At 40.4% G+C, this 16,570-nt stretch overlaps 1 long non-coding RNA gene across 1 annotated transcript in view; it reads left to right on the top strand.

Annotated features, from left to right (window-relative positions):
* The window catches only part of LOC309646705, a 610,320-nt gene extending 604,284 nt beyond the window's left edge, over positions 1-6,036 (top strand). The window contains exon 2 of the long non-coding RNA XR_014255545.1: positions 4,837-6,036. This is a non-coding gene — a long non-coding RNA (uncharacterized lncRNA). The remainder of the gene's footprint in view (positions 1-4,836) is intronic.
* Positions 6,037-16,570: the final 10,534 nt, after the last annotated feature.

The following is a 16,570-nucleotide window of genomic DNA, read 5'->3' as shown; positions in this document are numbered from 1 at the left end:
CTATCCCTACTCCCTTTATTTGACTAACTCCTACTTATAATGCTGGCATTGTCTTAAAAACTACATCTTCGAGAGACCTTCAAGATGGCGGAGGAGTAAGATGTGGAGATCACCTTCCTCCCACAAATACATCAGAAATACATCTACATGTGGAACAACTCCTACTGAACACCTACTGAACGCTGGCAGAAGACCTCAGACTTCCCAAAAGCTTTGCTTTTACCGTTTGTCCTAGGGTTCTGTCTATTTTTTTTTTTTTTTTTAGTGTAGCTTTTAGTGCTTGTTACCATTGGTGGATTTGTTTTTAGGTTTGGTTGCTCTCTTACTTTCTTTCTTTTTTTTATTTTTAATAATTTTTTTATTTTAACAACTTTATGTATTTTATTTCCTTTCTTTCTTTCTTTTTTTTCTCACTTTTCTTCTGAGCTGTGTGGCTGAGAGGGTCCTGATGCTCCGGCCGGGTGTCAGACCTGAGCCGCTGAGGTGGGAGAGCCGAGTTCAGGACTTGGTCCACCAGAGAGTTCCCAGCTGCACATAATATAAAATGGCGAAAGCTCTCCCAGAGATCTCCATCTCAATGCTAACACCCAGCTCCACTCAACAACCAGCAAGCTACAGTGCTGGACACCCTACACCAAACAAATAGCAAGAGAGGAACACAACACCACACATTACCAGAGAGGCTGCCTAAAATCATAATAAGGTCACAGACACCCCAAAACACACCACCTGCCCACTAGAAAGACAAGATCCAGCCTCATCCACCAGAACACAGGCACCAGTCCCCTCCACCAGGGAGCCTACACAACCCACTGAACCAACCTTACCCACTGGGGGCAGACACCAAAAACAATGGGAGCCACAAACCTGCAGCCTGCGAAAAGGAGATCCCAAACACAGTAAGTTAAGCAAAACGAGAAGACAGAGAAATACACAGCAGATGAAGGAGCAACGCAAAAACCCATCAGACCAAACAAATGAAGAGGAAATAGGCAGTCTACCTGAAAAAGAATTCAGAGTAATGATAGTCAAGATGATACAAAGTCTTGGAAATAGAATGGAAAAAATAGAAGAAGCATTTAACAAGGACCTAGAAGAACTAAAGAGCAAACAAACAATGATGAACAACACAATAAATGAAATTAAAAATCCTCTAGAAGTAATCAATAGCACAATAACTGAGGCAGAAGAATGGATAAGTGACCTGGAAGATAAAATAGTGGAAATAACTACCACAGAGCAGAATAAAGAAAAAAGAATGAAAAGAATTGAGGACCGTCTCAGAGACATCTGGGTCAATATTAAACTTACCAACATTCGCATTATAGGGGTCCCAGAAGAAGAGGAGAAAAAGAAAGGGACTTAGAAAAATTTGAAGAGATTCCCTAATATAGGAAAGGAAATAGTCAATCAAGTCCAGGAAGTGCAGAGAGTCCCATACAGGATAAATCCAAGGAGAAACACACTGACACATATTAACCAAACTATCAAAAATTAAATACAAAGGAAAAATATTAAAAGCAGCAAGGGAAAAGCAACAAATAACATACAAGGGAATCCCCATAAGGTTACCAGCTGATCTTTCAGCAGAAACTCTGCAAGCCTGAAGGGAGTGGCAGGACGTATTTAAAGTGATGAAAGGGAAAAACCTACAACCAAGATTACTCTACCAAGTAAGGATCTCATTCAGATTAGACAGAGAAATTAAAAGCTTTACAGACAAGCAAAAGCTAAGAGAATTCAGCACCACCAAACCAGCTTTTCAACAAGTGCTAAAGGAACTTCTCTAGGCAGGAAACGCAAGAGAAGGAAAAGACCTACAATAACAAACCCAAAACAATTAAGAAAATGGTAATAGGAACATACATATTGATAACTACCTTAAATGTGAATGCATTAAATGCTCCAACCAAAAGCCATAGACTAGCTGAATGGATGCAAAAACAAGACCCATATATATGCAGTCTACAAGACACCCACTTCAGACCTAGCGACACATACAGACTGAAAGTGAGGGGATGAAAAAGATATTCCATGCCAATGGAAATCAAAAGAAAGCTGGAGTAGCAATTGTCATATCAGACAAAATAGACTTTAAAATAAAGACTATTCCTAGAGACAAAGAAGGACACTACATAATGATCAAGGGATCAATCCAAGAAGAAGATATAACAGTAGTAAATATTTATGCACCCAACACAGGAGCACCTCAATATATAAGGCAAATGCTAACAGCCATAAAAGAGGAAATCAACAGTAACAAAATAATAGTAGGGGACATTAACACCCCACTTTCACCAATGGACAGATCATCTAAAATGAAAATAAATAAGGAAACACAACTTTAAATGACACATTAAACAAGACGGACTTAATTGATATTTATAGGACATTCCATCCAAAACAACAGAATACACTTTCTTCTCAAGTGCTCATGGAACATTCTCCAGGATAGATCATATCTTGGGTCACAAATCAAGCCTTGATAAATTTAAGAAAACTGAAATAGTATCAAGTATCTTTTCCGACCACAACGCTATGAGACTAGATATTAATTACAGGAAAAAAACTGTAACAAATACAAACACATGGAGGCTAAACAATACACCACTACATAACCAAGAGATTACTGAAGAAATCAAAGAGCAAATCAAAAAATACCTAGAAACAAATGACAATGAAAACACTACGGCCCAAAACCTATGGGATGCAACAAAAGCAGTTCTAAGAGGGAATTTTATAACAATACAATCCTACCTCAAGAAACAGGAAACATCTCAAATAAACAACTTAACCTTACACCTAAAGCAATTAGAGAAAGAAGAACCAAAACCCCCCAAGGTTAGCAGAAGGAAAGAAATCATAAAGATCAGATCAGAAGTAAATGAAAAAGAAATGAAGGAAACGATAGCAAAGATCAATAAAAATAAAATAATAGCTGGTTCTATGAGAAGATCACAAAACTGATAAACCATTAGCCAGACTAATCAAGAAAACAATGGAGAAGACTCAAATCAATAGAATTAGAAATGAAAAAGAAAAAGTAACAACTGACACTGCAGAAATACAAAGGATCATGAGAGATTACTACAAGCAACTATAGGCCAATAAAATGGACAACCTGGAAGAAATGGAAAAATTCTTAGAAATGCACAACCTTCCGAGACTGAGCCAGGAAAAAATAGAAAATATAAACAGACCAGTCACAAGCACTGACATTGAAACTGTGATTAAAAATCTTCCAACAAACAAAAGCCCAGGACCAGATGGCTTCACAGGCGAATTCTATCTAACATTTAGAGAAGAGCTATCACCTACCCTTCTCAAACTCTTCCAAAATACAGCAGAGGGAGGAACACTCCCAAACTCATTCTACAAGGCCACCATCACGATGATACCAAAACCAGACAAAGATGTCACGAAAAAAGAAAACTACAGGCCAATATCACTGATGAACATAGTTGCAAAAATCCTCAACAAAATACTACCAAACAGAAGCCAGCAGCACACTAAAAGGATCATACACCATGATTAGGTGGGGTTTGCCCCAGGAATGCAAGCATTCTTCAGTATAGGCAAATCAATCAATGTGATACACAATATTAACAAATGGAAGGAGAAAAACCATATGATCATCTCAATAGATGCAGAAATAGCTTTTGACAAAATTCAGCACCCATTTATGATAAACACCCTCCAGAATGTAGGCATAGAGGGAACTTACCTCAACATAATAAAGGCCATATATGACAAACCCACAGCCAACATCGTTCTCAATGTGAAAAACCGAAACCATTTCCACTAAGATCAAGAACAAGACAAGGTTGCCCACTCTCACCACTATTATTCAACATAGTTCTGGAAGTGTTAGCCACAGCAATCAAAGAAGAAAAAGAAATAAAAGGAATCCAAATCAGAAAAGAAGAAGTAAAATTGTCACTGTTTAAAGTTGATATGATACTATACATAAAGAATCCTAAAGACGCTACCAGAAAACTACTAGAGCTAATCAATGAATTTGGTAAAGTAGCAGGATACAAAATTAATGCACAGAAATCCCTTGCATTCCTATACACTAATGATGAAAAATCTGAAAGAGAAATTAAGGAAATACTCCCATTTACCATTGCAACAAAAAGAATAAAATACCTAGGAATAAACCTACCTAAGGAGACAAAAGACCTGTATGCAGAAAACTATAAGACACTGATGAAAGAAATTAAAGATGATACAAACAGATGGAGAGCTATACCATATTCTTGGACTGGAAGAATCAACATTGTGAAAGTGACTCTACTACCCAAAGCAATCTACAGATTCAGTACAATCTCTAGCAAACTACCAATGACATTTTTCACAGAACTAGAACAAAAAATTTCACAATTTGTATGGAAACACAAAAGACCCCGAATAGCCAAAACAATCCTGAGAGAGAAAAATGGAACTGGAGGAATCAGGCTCCCAGATCAGACTATACTATAAAGCTACAGTAATCAAGACTGTATGGTGTTGGCACAAAAAACAGAAATATAGATCAATGGAACAGGACAGAAATCCCAGAGATAAACCCACGCACATATGGTCAGCTTATTTTTGATAAAGGAGGCAAGAATATACAATGGAAGCCTCTTCAATAAGTGGTGCTGGGAAAACTGGACAGCTACATGTAAAAGAATGAAATTAGAACACTCCCTAACACCATACACAAAAATAAATTCAAAATGTATTAAAGACCTAAATGTAAGGCCAGGCACTATCAAACTCTTAGAGGAAAACATAGGCAGAACACTGTATGACATAAATCACAGCAAGGTCCTTTTTTGACCCACCTCCTAGAGAAATGGAAATAAAAACAAAAATAAACAAATGGGACCTAATGAAACTTAAAAGCTTTTGCACTGCAAAGGAAACCATAAACAAGACGAAAATACAACCCTCAGAATGGGAGAAAATATTTGCAAATGAAGCAACTGACAAAGGATTAATCTCCAAAATTTACAAGCAGCTCATGCAGCTCAATATCAAGAAAACAAACAACCCAATCCAAAAATGGGCAGAAGACCTAAATAGATATTTCTCCAAGGAAGATATACAGATTGCCAACACACACATGAAAGGATGCTCAACATCACTAATCATTAGAGAAATGCAAATCAAAACTACAATGAGGTCACCCCTCACACCGTCAGAATGGCCATCATCAAAAAATCTACAAACAATAAATGCTGGAGAGGGTGTGGAGAAAAGGGAACCCTCTTGCACGGTAGGTGGGAATGTACATTGATACAGCACTATGGAGAACAGTATGGAGGTTCCTTAAAAAACTAAAATTAGAACTACCATATGACCGAGCAATCCCACTACTGGGCATATACCCTGAGAAAACCATAATTCAAAAAGAGTCATGTACCAAAATGTTCATTGCAGCTCTGTTTACAATAGCCAGGACATGGAAGTAACCTAAGTTTCCATCGACAGTTGAATGGATAAAGAAGATGTGGCACATATATACAATGGAATAATACTCAGCCATAAAAAGAAATGAAATTGAGTTATTTGTAGTGAGGTAGACGGACCTAGAGTCTGTCATACAGAGCGAAGTAAGTCAGAAAGAGAAAAACAATTACCATATGCTAACACATACATATGGACTCTAAAAAAAAAAAAGGTCATGAACCTAGGGGCAGGAAGGCAATAAAGATGCAGACCTACTAGAGAATGGACTTGAGGACATGGGGACAGGGAAGGGTAAGCTGGGACAAAGTGAGAGAGTGACATGGACACATATACAGTACCAAATGTAAAACCGATAGCTAGTGGGAAGCAGCCGCATAGCACAGGGAGATCAGCTCGGTGCTTTGTGTCCACCTAGAGGGGTGGGATATGGAGGGTGGGAGGGAGGGAGATGCAAGAGGGAAGAGATATGGGGATATATGTATATATATATATAGCTGATTCACTTTGTTATAAAGCAGAAAATAACACACCATTGTAAAGCAATTATACTCCAATAAAAATGTTTAAAAAAAAAAAAAAGAGTCATGTACCACAGTGTTCATTGCAGCTCTATTTACAATAGCCAGGACATGAAAGCAACCTAAGTGTCCATTGACAGATGAATGGATAAAGAAGGTTTGGCACATATATACAATGGAATATTACTCAGCCACAAAAAGAAACAAAACTGAGTTATTTGTAGTGAGGTGGATGGACCTAGAGACTGTCATACAGAGTGAAGTAAGTCAGAAAGAGAAAAACAAATACCATATGCTAATGCATATATATGGAATGTAACAACAACAAAAAAGGTTCTGAAGAACCTAGGGGCAGGACAGGAATAAAGCTGCAGATGTAGAGAATGGACTTGAGGACATGGGGAGGGAGAAGGGAACCTGGGACGAAGTGAGAGAGTGGCATGGACATATATACACTACCAAATGTAAAATAGATAGCTAGTGGGAAGCAACCGCATAGCACAGGGAGATTAGCTCGGTGCTTTGTGACCACCTAGAGGGGTGGGATAGGGAGGGTGAGAGGGAGACTCAAAAGGGAGGAGATATGGGGATATATGTATATGTATAGCTGATTCACTTTGTTATACAGCAGAAACTAACACACCATTGTAAAGCAGTTATACTGCAATAAAGATGTTAAAAAAAAAACCCAAAAAACTACATCTTCTTGGAAGTTTTTCTGTTCCCAAGTCCAACTTTCGTGCTCTGTCTTTAAGCTCCCATGGCACCCTGTCATTTCCCTTAGTGGATTTGAATTACCTGTTTATTTGCCTTCTCCCCAATCACATTATGTGGCAACCATGAGGTTGCGTCACTTTGATCTCCCTTCAAGAAAGAACTTGCTGTTTAACTGCGAGGAGTGTAGTTAGCTGACAGCCTCCGGCTGTTAATGCCTTCAAGATCTGCCCCAGCTTTCAAGCTGAGACCATGACCTTTTCTGGCAGCCCCAGCCAATGACTGAGCATAATAGCAGTACTAGGGCCAACTTGGAACTTGTTTAGCGGGAAATCTTTCGGTTGGCCAACTTTGTCAGATCTGCATGGTGGTCTCAGGCGCTCTCTGCCTCATCATACTTCTTCCCTCTTTCCCTTCACAGATGTCATATCTGCTTTTTGGGCTGAAGGATTTCCCTTCCCAATCCTGTTTCCTCACCCTTTAACTTTCATGGTATTACTCTCCAGTAAACCTCTTGCACTCCTAAATTTGTCACTGCATCTGCTTTCTAGAGAACCTGACTAACATAGACTATGAGCTTTTTAAAGGGAAGGACCATATTCTTTTCAAACTGTATCTCTAGCTCCCAGAGCAAGTCACAATAGGATCTCAAAAAAATAATCATGGAATAATTGAATGAATGAATGAACGCTCAAGATAATGGTTAACATTGAATGATGTCTTGATCTTATATAATTCACAGATGCCAGTCAACATTCAAGAACATTCTGATTTGAAGACTCCGTTTCATCCATGAAATGCATTGTAGGAATGACATAATTGTGCATTTTGAGGTGGGTATTTTCCAGTGATTGGATTTATGCCAAATATATAATTTACCCCTTAAGAGAATCCCATGGGCTAATGTAGTTGAGTATGAGTCATAATAGATATTTGGACTTGAAGTTACACAATAGTTATATAATTGTTGTTTACTATCAAAATAACGAATTTTAAATATTACTGCTTATGCCTAGAAACCTTGTCTAAAGGTTGCTCTATAAAATAAAATCCAAAGGCATTAAAAGTTTTTCTAAAACCTGGGCCCTCTTTATTTGGCACCTGTCACACTACCATCTGCATGAAGGACCTAGTTCCCCAGTAGATTGTGAACTGCTTCTGGGCAAGCATGCCACACACTTCTTTGTATCCAATCCCTCCCACCCTAACCTAACCCCTAGCATCTACAAGAGCTGCTTTGTACTGGAAAACAATGGATTTCAAATACCTCAATTGAAATGCAAACTTCATCACTTACTAATTTTGACCTTCACCTTCTAAAACGCTTCCTTGTTTTTCTCACCTTTAACTCCATCTCATAAGAATTAGTGAGATTTGGAGATAATATTTCCTCTCTTCTCTTTCTCTCTCTCTGCTCTCACTCTCTCCTTCCCCGCCCCCCATCTTCCTTCTTCCCCTTCTTTGCTCACCCCTTCCTCTTCTGATTTTTCCTCCTTTCCTTCCTCCCTCTTTCCCTCCCTCCCTCCCTTCCTTCCTTCCTTCCCTCCTTCCTTTTATTCCCCAAACACTTATTAAATACTATGCCAGGTGCTTTGGAAGCAATGGTGAATAAAGCAGACAAAGCTTAAGGCTATGTCCTCCTGGACCCTCACAGTGGGGGTGGAGGTTATCAAAAATAATTAACCAGGGACTTCTCTGGTGGCGCAGTGGTTAAGAATCCGCCTGCCAGTGCAGGGGACACGGGTTCGAGCCCTGGTCTGGGAAGATCCCACATGCCGCGGAGTAACTAAGCCCGTGCGCCACAACTACTGAGCCTGTGCTCCAGAGCCTGCGAGCCACAACTACTGAGGCCGTGTGCCTAGAGCCCGTGCTCCACAACAAGAGAAGCCACTGCAATGGGAAGCCTGCTCACCACAATGAAGAGTAGCCCCCGCTCGCTGCAACTAGAGAAAGCCCAAGTGCAGCAACGAAGACCCAACGCAGCCAAAAATAAAAATAAATAAATAAGTAAAATAAATAAATTTATAAAAAATAAATAATAATAATTAACCAAGTGAAGAGGTGTGGTGGTCCACAAACTGCCTCCCTCCCCAAAGACGTCCATATCAAATCCCTGGTGTCTGTGAATGTGACTTTATTTGGAAAAAAATGGTCTTTGCGGATGTGATTAGGCTGAGGATCTTGAAATGAAGAGACAACACTGGGTTATCTGGGTGGGCCCTGGATGGACACTGCCAACACTTTGGGCATCTGGCCTCTAAAACTGTGAGAACACATTTCTATTGTTTTCAGCCAGCAAGTTTGTGATATATATTTTTTTTTTAATGGGAATTATTTATTTATTTATTTATGGCTGTGTTGGGTCTTCGTTTCTGTGCGAGGGCTTTCTCTAGTTGCGGCAAGCGGGGGCCACTCTTCATCGCGGTGCGCGGGCCTCTCACTATCGCGGCCTCTCTTGTTGCGGGGCACAGGCTCCAGACGCGCAGGCTCAGTAGTTGTGGCTCACAGGCCTAGTTGCTCCGTGGCATGTGGGATCTTCCCAGACCAGGGCTCAAACCCCTGTCCCCTGCATTGGCAGGCAGATTCTCAACCACTGTGCCACCAGGGAAGCCCCCTGTGATAATTTTTTATATCAGTCACAGGAAACAAACACAAGGGGACATTTAAACAAGGGGCTCTAATCTAGACCAGGAGATCTGGGAAATGGCTGTGCATAGACCTTGGTCCTCCCTGTGATTTCCTGCCTTCTGTCTCCTATAGCACTTTAGGATATTGTCTCGTTTTCTAGACTCTACATCCTTTCCTCTCTGTTTGGCCCACTCTCACCTTTCCCCTGTCTGGGAAGTTGGAGATGAACTTCTAGGTCTGATTTGGACCCTCCTTGCTATAGATTCTTTGAGGTCTATACTCCACATTTCTAGAAGTACACCACTGACCTCCATCAGCCTGGGTATTGTTAATTACAGAGAGAAGGCACACTTTGCCAGCAGGCACTAATTCCTAACATAGGACACTGTGATATGTCGTATAAAGGGCACAGGTGAGCATCACGTTTTTTTTTCTATTTTTTGGCCTTACCGCACAGCATGTGGGATCCTAATTCCCCAACCAGGATTGAACCCGTGCCCCCTGCAGTGGAAGCACAGTGTCCCAACCACTGGACCGCCAGGGAAGTCCAAGTTCTACGTTTTAATACAGCTTCTGATACCAGTCGATTGTTTGATCTTTGGTGAGACATTTAGGTTATTTATGCTTCAGTTTCCTTATGTGTGAAATGAGGGTTTGGGATGAGTTTAACCCTAAAGTTCTCGTCTGGCTTTAAAAATAATCTTCATTCCATAGTCAAATGTTTTTTACTTTTGTGGAAAAAAATTTTATGCAAATTGACTTGGGATCCTATATAACTAATTCTGTAGATAAGAAGTTCTGAAAGCACATTATCTAAAAGGAAGAGGATATGCAACTCTTAGGTACTGTGTGTCTGTTGGTTTTGCCCAGCCCAGGTAATTCCCCCTATCAGATGTACAGGTAATTACAGGTCTTGAGCATGCTCCCAAAACATACAACTCAATACAACTCAAGTCAATCTTTGGGAATTCGTTTTTTAAAAATGCCATGTGTTTCATAGTGTCATGTCTATGGGTGAGCTTAAACAAGTAGTATAAGGTAATTTATTCAACCAGAAGAGGTTCCCCATCATACTTCCTTAATAAGATTGGCAATAATCAGGTGCTGGTTGCCTGTGATAGATTATTCATCATTCTAACAAATCTCTGGATCTGTGCTCTAGGCAGACCAAGTTGAAACATGCCTGTTCTTCCCTCACTCTCTTCTCTCTCTGTCTCTCCCCTACAAGCTACGTGACACTGGATAATATTAGTCACTTGTATACATCAATAGGTATATTCATCAAGCAGCCCACTTCTTTGCCTGGCACTGCAGGAATCGGAAATGTACAAGACAGGAATGGTCCATGCCATCAAAGAACTTACCTGTGCAAAGGTAGCCAAGAATTCATGTCAGCAGTAAGGGGCAATATAGGAGTGACTGAATTTGTTGTAGAAACAGAGAGCAGGAAGCAAACACTCTGGTCTGGAATCCAGCCCATGGATGTAAGCTATCCAACTTACCATAGGGATCCTAGCGCCTAGCACAGTTTATCCAATAAAGCAAGCACTCAATAGATATGAATTGAATGGATAAATGTATGGTCTTTAGTGGGCAGGGATGGTCAGGAGAAGGTTTCTAGAAGAAGAGAAACTTGAGTTAGGATTTAAAGGATTGAGAGGCATTAGATGATATAAGGCAAGAGGAAACTTCTAGAGGAATATAAGCAAAGTTGCTGAAATAGACTCCGCATAGAGATAAAAGTAGGATTTAGATGCAAAATTAATGCTGAGGTTGATTCTTAAAAGGTTAATGTCATTTCAGCTCATGGATTATCCATTGTTGAATAGTCAGAGTCTGTTTCTAGCATTTGTTAATTTTGGCAGTGGGAACAAGAAGTTCAAGGACCTGGAAGAGATGCATGGCCTCCCTCTGTGGCTGACCTGCAAAAAACTTTCCTAATTGTGTGCCAACATTTTCATGTGTTTCTAAAACTTTCAAATATGTAGGGAGAATCATTAGTTGGGGGTACCAGATTAGTGTGGCTATCAGCTGCTTAGCCTAAAGAGGTATTGTTTCATGGTAAGAGGAGCTGGAGTTGTTATCCTACGACTTACACCATTGAGAATTGTCCCAGGGAGAGGCTATTTTCCAAAATTTTCTAGAAACTGTCATAAAGGATGACCAGGACCATGTTCAGGACCATGACTCTTCCTAGCCCTCCTTTAGTCTGCTCCTTGGGCTTGGTTCTCTACATCTGAATGTCCAAATCTGGTCTTTCTTTCTTGCTCACATCTTAATAGTTTGCATGGAGTCAGGTAGCTTAGCAAAGATAAATTAACTATGAAGATGCTCCATTTACGATCCGTATGGTTTCTAATACTCACTGAATCAGAACTAACGTTCTTACTCTTTACATCAAAACTATCACCAGACCTTTTTTTTTTTCTTAGATTCCATACATATGTGTTAGCATACGGTATTTGTTTTTTTTCTTTCTGACTTACTTCACTCTGTATGACAGACTCTAGGTCCATCCACCTCACTACAAATAACTCAATTTCGTTCTTTTTGTAGCTGAGTAATATTCCATTGTATATATGTGCCACATCTTCTTTATCCATTCATCTGTTGATGGACACTTAGGTTGCTTCCATGTCCTGGCTATTGTAAATAGAGCTGCAATGAACATTTTGGTACATGACTCTTTTTGAATTATGGTTTAGGGGTTGGATGGGAATAAAGACACAGACCTACTAGAGAATGGACTTGAGGATATGGGGAGGGGGAAGGGTAAGCTGTGACAAAGTGAGAGAGTGGCATGGACATATATACACTACCAAATGTAAAATAGATAGCTAGTGGGAAGCAGCCACATAGCACAGGGAGATCAGCTCAGTGGTTTGTGACCACCTAGAGGGGTGGGATAGGGAGGGTGTGAGGGAGGGAGACGCAAGAGGGAAGAGATATGGGAACATATGTATATGTATAACTGATTCACTTTGTTATAAAGCAGAAACTAACACACCATTGTAAAGCAAGTATACTCCAATAAAGATGTTGAAAAAAAAAAAAAACTATCACCAGAGTTCTTTGGACCTCATTCATGTCCCCTTAACCTACATCTCAGTTTCTGCACTTGTATTTTTGCATAATGAAAAGTTAAATATCAGAGTGTCTATAGGGATGCAGTTTGGTATATAGAACATTGACTTCAAAGCTGAAGACCTTTGTTTGAGACTAGATTCTGTCACAAATGAGCTATCTGGCCCTCCCTTGTCTAAGCTTCATTTTTCACCATGGTAAAATAGGAACAATAATACTTAACCTGCTATCCTCACAGGATTATGAAGAAGAATCTAGTGGGATCATGCATGTGACAGCCTTTGTAAAATGTAAGGTACATAAAGATGTAGAAAAGTTGTTTTCATTTTTGAGTCTTCTCTCAGCATATGGCGGTCTCAAATTACTAAGTATTTCTGTTCCATTATACAGATAGCTACTGAAATCCCAAGACTGTCATAAAACCTGAGTCAGGTAAGTGTTGATGACGTCTCTTGAATTTCACAATCTCAGAATTTGCTTCTATAGCTTCTTATCTTTTATGCCAATCTCTAAATGTCCTCTTGCCCCTGTGACTAACACTCTGGAGGCTCAATTATATCTGTCGAATTAACGTATGAATGACTCAATGTCTATTAGTTAAAATAGTCTAGGCTGTGCTTCAATAACAGATAAGCTCTGAAACCTCAGTAAGTTAGCCCAGTAAAACTTCATTTCTCACTCATGTTAAATCTGTTACAGATCAGTGAGGCAGGGGGAGGCCTCCAGTGACTCAGAGGGTCAGAGCTTTTCTGCGTTGGATCAAGACATAGTTTCCAAGATTGCGGCAGGGAAGGAAAAGAAAGATGGAGAAAGCTCAGAGGATTTAACTGCCCTGGCCTAGACATGACAGATGTCATTTCCACTCACAGCCTATTGGCCAGAACTAATCATAGAGACCAACCAAACTGCAAAAGAGGCTACAGAATTCAGGGGAGCAAATTCTAAGTGCCAAAATATTTGCTGAGTGCTAACTTCTCTGCAAAACAATGCCCTCCATCTCAACAAGAGTCTTGCCCATTACATTCCAGATACTGTTCTGGGCACAAGGAAACAGCAGTACGTAAGACAGACAAATTCCCTGATTTCGGAGGGTAGGTTGAGGTGAAAGAGTGAAAACATTCTGGCTGCACTCTCATTTTACAGTATCATGTATTGATACTATCTATTCTTCTACTTCACTTGTGCTATTTCCAAGGGTGTCCAAGTTTTTGAAAGAATAGAACCAGGGCCATTCTGATAGCTCTGTGCTCTTCCCTAGGGAAATGAGACTTGCTTCTCTTGCTTCTGCTGGTCATGAGGTTCAAAAGCCCCTGTGGTTTCAGCTGGGTGGAGGGAAGGGGGAAGGAAAGCTTGGAAGCAGCGCCTTCCAGCTGGACTTGTTTAGATTGGCACAGTCTCTGTAAGCAGCCATGACTCCAGAGCTGCTGGAAAATGTGCTTATCGCCCTAGGGGGTTGAGCAGGAAGGGGAAGGTCCCAGCTGATAGAGCCTGAAAGAGAGCTAATGGAAACGGGCTTCAGCCTTTCTGTGGGTAAGCAGGAGGAAGATATGGGGTCCAGCTTCAGGGAATAAGCAAACCGTGATATTATTTTCACTATCCTAGCCAGAGAGAAAGGAAAACTATTGTTAGTTTTCATTGGATGAATGGGAGAAATATGCAGTTATGTTTCCTTCTCTGCTAGTTTCTTGTGACGGTCCTTTCCTTCTATCACTGGAGTTCCCTTCAGCTTAAAGGAAATATTTTTTTTCTTATCTGCCAAAACCCTGACACCAATCTCTGGGCTGACTTCACCCAGCATGACTTGTTCCTCTAATGCAGACTAGCATTTGTTGATTCTCTGCACTGCACTACTTACACTAGATATTGTAGCATCCCTGTCTACCACCTCTATCTCCAGTTTACCTTCTGTCACACGGGCAGAAAGCTAAAAACTACATTCCCCAGTCTCTCCTCGTTGTTAAGTCTAGTTGCAATGTAGGATCCGTCAATGAGACGTACTCTCGTGAGATTAGCAAGTGGAAGGGAGAAGTACCATCCTCTTCAGGGCTGGCGTTGGCTGATGCACACGATCATCAAATGGGAGTTCGGGCAGTGACCAGGGGAGCTGGTCTGGGAATGAGATTTGAGGCTGTGGGGCAGCTGATGGCGACAGTGCTCTCCTGCAGCTTCCGGAACTGGACGTGGCAGCTGCAAGAGAAGCCTTGAAGCCTAGGGGTGGCCCCTGTTTTCAGTTCCTGCTGTCCTTCCTGCAGTTTTGTACCCACTTATTTCCCTACTTTAAGTCCTATTCTGCTTGAAATACCTAGGGTGGTTTCTATTTCCTGCACTTATTTCCTGACCTACGAGATACTGCTATACACCATCTCACTTGGATGTTCATTGACTATAGCCGGCCTAAGTCACTCACTTGCTATTGGGTAGTCAGGAAACACCTTCTAAGATCCATGTTCTTATCACCACTCCATGCTGCCTCCTTCCTTATCGTTCAAGGCTCAACTTTCACCTCCATTCTCACCCTGTCTCTGATTCCTCCATTCCAAGAAGGTGTCTGTCCCATACCTCTTCTTGTTGATTCATTTTGCCTAATATTGATACTTAACTTTCCTCTCTAATCTTCATTCCACAAAAAGAAAAAAAAAAAAAATAGCTCCAAGGCAAGACAAATGCTTTCTACTACTTCTGCAACTACCCCTCACGTGTATTCTTTTTTTTAACTTAAAAAAAACTTATAGAAGTATAGTTGATTTATTATGTTGTGTTAATTTCTGCTATACAGAAAAATGTTATATATATATATACATATATATATATATATATACATTCTTTTTCATATTCTTCTCCATTATAGTTTATCACAGGATATTGAACATAGTTCCCTGTGCTATACAGTAGGACCTTGTTGTTTATCCATTCTCTATATAGTAGTTTGCATCTGCTAATCCCAAACTCCCAATCCACCTCTCCTCTCCCTTCGAAACAAGTCTGTTCTCTATGTCTGTGAGTCTGTTTCTGTTTCGTAAGTTCATTTGTGTCAAATTTTAGATTCCATGTTTAAATGATATCATATGGTAGTTGTCTTTGTCTTTCTGACTTACTTCACTCAGTATGATAATCTCTAGTTCCATCTATGTTGCTGCAAATGGCATTATTTCATTCTTTTTTATGGCTGAGTAATATTCCATTGAATATATGTACCACATCTTCTTTGCTCATCTGTCATTGGGCATTTAGGTTGTTTCCATGTCTTGGCTATTGTAAATAGTGCTGCAGTGAACACTGGGGTGCACGTATCTTTTCGAATTACAGTTTTGTCCAGATGTACGCCCAGGAGTGGGATTGCTGGATCATATGGCAACTCTATTTTTAGTTTTTTTGAGGAATCTCCATACTGTTCTCCACAGTGGCTGTACCTATTTCCATTCCCACTAACAGTGTAGGGGGTTCCCTTTTCTCCACACTCTCTCCAGCATTTGTTATTTGTAGACTTTTTAATGATGACCATTCTGACCAGTGTGAAGTGGTACCTCATTGTAGTTTTGATTCCCTTATGTGTATTCTTAATATTTGTTGGATGGCACTGTGCTAGCTTGTAGAGCATAAGAACACAGCACAGAGGGAAAACCTCTGTTCTTCAGTGTAAGCTGATACGTCTCCTACCATCTGTGTAACCCGATGTCTATAGGGCAATGACAAGCACTATTGGGAGATGGGGGTGCACATTCTGGTGGAGGAAGAACCCTTATTACCAAAGAAATGGAGGAGAAGAGGAGGCAGAAAGAAACTGTCTAGGAATTTGTTCAAACAGGAAGCCCTGGGTTTTCTTCTTTGCTGACTGATCACACTTTTACTTTACATTTCACAGCTCCTCAAGTCTCCTGCCATTATTTCACAGCAGGCATCAAAGTGACTCCCCCTCCCCCAATTTACATAGCTGCAGATGGGCTAGGGGAGCCAGATCCAGGAGCAAAGACATCAGCTGTGCACACCACCAGGTTTTCTCAAAGGGAAACCTCAAATTAATTTTCAAAGGTTAAAGGAAACTTGCCAGTCTGGAAGCTGCTGGAAAATCCAACACACTTGATTTCTTTCCAATCTAAGGGGAGAGCCTAAAGGATGGAGAAGCTATACCTCATTGGATCGAGAACACCAGGGAAATCAGAACTCAATGG

This window comes from Balaenoptera physalus, assembly GCF_965194825.1.
Source record: "Balaenoptera physalus genome assembly, chromosome: 17".
Classification (NCBI taxonomy): domain Eukaryota; kingdom Metazoa; phylum Chordata; class Mammalia; order Artiodactyla; family Balaenopteridae; genus Balaenoptera; species Balaenoptera physalus.
The sequence above is the reverse complement of the archived record's forward strand: the minus strand, read 5'-3'. Positions and strand labels throughout refer to the sequence as shown.